Source organism: Musca vetustissima, unplaced genomic scaffold, assembly GCF_032173495.1.
Source record: "Musca vetustissima isolate MV318-11 ecotype Yass unplaced genomic scaffold, APGP_CSIRO_Mvet_v1 utg3042, whole genome shotgun sequence".
In the NCBI taxonomy this organism is placed as follows: domain Eukaryota; kingdom Metazoa; phylum Arthropoda; class Insecta; order Diptera; family Muscidae; genus Musca; species Musca vetustissima.
Window position 1 is genome coordinate 591,061 of NW_026885372.1, and position 5,258 is coordinate 596,318.

Here is a 5,258-nt window from a genome sequence, read left to right on the forward strand (position 1 = left end):
GTAAATAGAAACAAACGAAAATGAGGGAGTTATTGTAGGGGGCGCCAACTGAATAAATTTGATTATAAATAACTGAAATTGAGGGCAATTTTATAGCTTAATGAAATGGAGAGGGCACTAGAGGTAAATGGGGGTAATTTGAATTTATAAAATATTTAAGTAGCCTATTAGTTATGGAGTTTCAGAGGCCGGTTAAGGTAATTATATTATTTTGTAATAAATATTAAATTAAAATGACAAAATTTGGAGAACATAAATTTGTTAATAGTTTATATGATTTTTGGAACAAAATGGAAATAAAACACAGTTTTAATGTGGAGTTTTATTGATCGGTTAGTGTTATTATGCCATTTTAAAGAAAAATTATAACAAATAAAGTATTTTTTTAATACTTTTTAATGACTTTTGCAACGAAATGGAAATGAAACACATTTTTAATGTGGAAATTTATTGGCCAGTTGATATTATAATAACATTTAACAATGCCAAATTAAACAAGAAAACATTTATGAAACGAAATGGAAATGAAACACATTTTTAATATGGAGTTTTACTTTCCGGTTAATACCATTATGATATTTTAAAGTAAAAAATATCACAAATCAAAAATATAAAAATACTCCATTTTAACACAATTATTTAATTACTTCTAATTTTAAAAATCTAAATTAAGTAAAGATTTTTTATTTTCGGAACGACATTTTTATATAAATAATTTCTTAAAATTAAAATTGCCAAAAAGTGTAGAAAGTTCTTCTAAAAATTAGTTTATATATGGAGCGAAATGGAATTGAACACATTTTTTATTTAAAAAATGCAATACTTTTATTAATTATTTTACAAAAACCCCATTAAAATTCAAAAAAAAAAATATGATTTGGAAACGAAGTAATAATGAAACGGTTTGTGTTTTTTTTTTCTAAGAAAATATTTATTATTAAGTTCAACCCCTAAACTGACCAAAATTATTGAAATAACTGTGAAATGGCTATTTTCACTTTTGGAACAAAATTGAATTAAAACACATTTTATTGAATTTTTCAAAAAAATAATAATAATAAAAATAAATAAATAAATAAATAAGAATAAATGTATCCATAATGTATACCAAAATCTCATTATTCCCTATACATTTGGTATCGGGTTAGTTTTGATCTTCCTATGTTGGAACAAAATGGTATTGAAACGTGATAATGAAACATATTGTTAATTATATAAAAAAATAAGTTGTTCATAGTAAACAAATGCTTACACTCGGAACGAAATTGAATTTCCACCACTAAAATGAACAAAATGATTGAAACAAACATAAAAAAAATTATTTTTACATTTGGATCAAAATGAAATTGAAACACATTTTATTATTTTTTTTTTTAAATAGCAATACATGTATAAACATTTTTTTACTAAATTCTCATTACTTCATCCAAATTTGATAACGGATTAGCTTCTATTCCTTTAAGATGGAACAACATGATATAGAAACGTCCATATGTAATTTAATACACACTATGTCTTACCAAGAAATTCTTTAGACTTAAATGTTTGGCCCATTACTCCATTCTCCTTAACGAATTTTCTCGTAGGCAAAATGCCTTCAGAGGAAAAGTAAACACCATCAGGCTCATTATGCGGTATTCAGATGGGCTTTTATGGTTTTAAATTACTGCTTTTTAAATGGGAGCATATTCTTGTGAATTTTTTAATACAAAAAGTATTAAATGCTACAGCCAACAAACGCTTAAAATTTTTAGAAGAATGTTAGTAAAAGAGGAATGATACCTTTAATACCGTTAGCTGCGGAATTTTCCAGTGGCGTGGATTTAAATTTATTTTAAAATTTTGTTCATGTACAATTTCTAAGAACCTGGTAACAAGGCACAATAATATGCCTACTCTACGATTTTCCTTCGTATATTTTTTTGAATAATAACATCTCATTAAAACGGCTTTCCAGCCGAGGAGACAAATATTACATATTTCACATAAATTTCATATAAAAATAACATATGGGACATGAAAATGAAAAATATTACCAAACCAGAAAATATGGCAATGATATATTTCATTTAAATAAGGTAATAATTCTATATACGTCTGTCTGCAACTGGCTGAATAAAGAAAACAACACGCATTTGTTACCAGCCTACTTTTGCAGAAAAATGGTGTGGAACACAAAAAAATTAAATTTTACAAAAACATGAAATGTTATAAATAATTGTTGTGCTGTTTCTCTGGGCCAGGAAGGAAGACAAAGGCGCAAAAAATGATAAGTGGGTTGGTAATTTAATGGTTGTATGATTTGATTGAAGACAGTTGTTTTATGAAATGAAAACATTATTTTACAGGAAAATTATATGTTTTTTAAAATTAAAATGACATAATTGTGGAAAAATGTGTTTCAATTCCATTTCGTTCCAAAGTAATTGAATCACAGGAACGAAATGAAATGGAATTTTGAGGAGTTATTAAATTTATTTGAAAAAAAAACTAAATTATTTTTTGTTTTTATTTTGTTTCATTTTAATTTTGTTTCAAGTTATGATATAACAACACTTTTAAAAAAAGTATTTTCACTGTAAAATTAAATGTGTTGTTTCATTAGGGGAAAAAGTGTATCAATTCCATTTTCCAACGCAATTAAAAGACAGGAACGGAACGTTCCATGTTGAGAAACCCTGAAAAATAAGCTAATTTATGGCAAAGTTCCTATATTTTCAATATTTTATATTTATTTTGAATATTATGTTCCTTTCGATTTTGTTCCAAATCGAGAAATAACATTAAAATTAGTTTTTTATCTACCGTAAAATTATATTTATTTCAGTTAATGTTATTTATTTGGGTACTAAAGAGTGTTTTTATTGAAATTTTCGTAATTATTTAAAATTGTGTTTCATTTCCATTTTGGACCAGCTTGGTAAAAATTTTTGAAATAAAGATTTTTTTTTAGTAAATTTCGCATATTTTCATAAAAGTGGTTCAATTCCATTTTGTTCCAAATTAAGAAAAATTGCGAAATTTCTATTTCCTTTAGACCTGGAAATCATCCTCAATTGGAATAAATGTGGCTACTGTAGTTAATTAATTTTTTTGTGTAAGAAAATGTGCCTCTTACTAATTTTGTTTTTAATTTTGCGACTTTAGTTTCATTTCCATTTCGTTCCATCTTAAACAAATTATCATATTTTGCAAATAATAAATTTTCAGTTAAATTCAAATATGTTTTAAAAATTTGTTGCAATTCCATTTCGCTCCATGTTGATGAAAATTGCAACAATGCTAATTTTTGTAAAATATTTATATTTTTAAATTAAGAAGACTTTTTTTACAATTTTTTCCCAGCTTCAGTAAATTTTTGATTTTATTTTTCTTTCAATTTCCTCTCATATCTCTTAACACTTGCTATTAACCGAGAGTTATGTAGGTATGTTGTTTAATAAATATTTCATTAACTATTCATTTTACAACAACTTTTTAAGGCGGAATAAATTGAAGCTTTATATGGCTAATAATTGCATTATTAACAATAATCGAGAATAAAATGTAAATTAAATTAATAAACAGTAAAGGCTGTTATTCTAAGACTGGCCGCTTTCGAATACGGATTTACAAAATAAAAATGCTTGCACTTCTCAAGTAAATAATTAAGCGGACTTAGGGAATAAATTCCAAAATTGTGACTGCCTTCCGAATAGTGTTTTTGAAGGCCCATAATATTTTGATAAAATTTTACCTAGTTGTTCATTATTAGGTTCTACTGTAATACCACTTTAGTTATTGCCATTATTGTATTAATTAATTATCTGAATGACCATGTTGGGTAAACCTTTTTATAAATTCATAAATTTTATTGGTAAACGAGAAATTCCACAACATTCTGTTCGGAGTGAATGCAGGTAGCAGTTGCTACTTTTTATTTTAGTATTTATTTGTTTTTTTTTTTAATTTTTCATATTACTATTATTTTTTGCAACATTTTGCCATAATAGGATATATTTGAGTTGTGTGAATGTGTGTGTGTGTGCTTGGCCAATGTAATAATTGTTAATTTTTGTTTATTATTATTTCAGCCTAGCCACTTTGGGAGCATTTTTATATTATAACACTTGAAATAAAATACATACAGTGATATATGTGAATGTATTCTGCAAAATTGTTTTTAATTAAAATGTATCATTAAATGTGAAAAAAACACAAACAATATTAAATAACAGAAAACGTTAACTCTGCAATGGTCAGTGACATGAACACCATTTTTTTATTATTGTAACAGAAGTGTTATTCAATTACAGTAACATGAACATTCAAGTTGCTGGGGTATACTGAGAGCTCTTGGGAAATTTATATATATATATATATATTTTATTTTAATTAAATTATTTAATTATTGGATATAAAAAAACTTAAAGTATAATGTGGTAGTCTTGAAAAAATATTTTTAAAAAATCTATGCCTGGTGGTTGTTCTTCAAAAAATATTTTTAAAAAATCAACGCCTTTTGTAGGAACCTTAAAAAATCCACGCCTTGTGTAGGACCCTTAAAAAAACTATTTTTAAAAAATCAACGCCTTGTGATAGTTTTGAAAAATATTTTTACGCTATGTGGTAGTTCTTCAAAAAATATTTTAAAAAAATCTACGCCATGTGGTAGTTCTTCAAAAAATATTTTTAAAAAAATCTACGCTTTGTGGTAGTTCTTCAAAAAATATTTTTAAAAAAATCTACGTCTTGTGATAGTCATAAAAAAAGTATTTTTATAAAATCTACACCTTTTTGTCGTTCTTAAAAATATTTTTAAAAAATCTACGACTACGCCTAGTTCCTAAAAAAATATTTTTAAACCAGTAAGGAAAGCAGTAAAGTCGGACGGGGCCGACTACATGATACCCTTCACCACTATGGGTATATTAAACAGGACTATTAGCATGAAATTGGATGAAATAAAATATGCGATATTTATCGTAATGTGAATCTACGTATATCTATCCATAAAGTATGTACATCGACTTCAAACAAATATAAATAGGTCATCCGATGGGCTATGTCTGTAATTCTAGAAAACGCAACTACATAATGCTAATCTCAATTTTGTACGTTGTGCAAAACTTGATGTCAAACTGACTATCATGAGGAGTTTGATGCCCAATTTACTTGAAATCGGGCGAAAATATATATGAAAGCTCTATCCAAATATTAAGCGATTTCAAACAAACTTGTCACAGGTTAGGTTATACTAATTTCAGAACGTTTTGTTC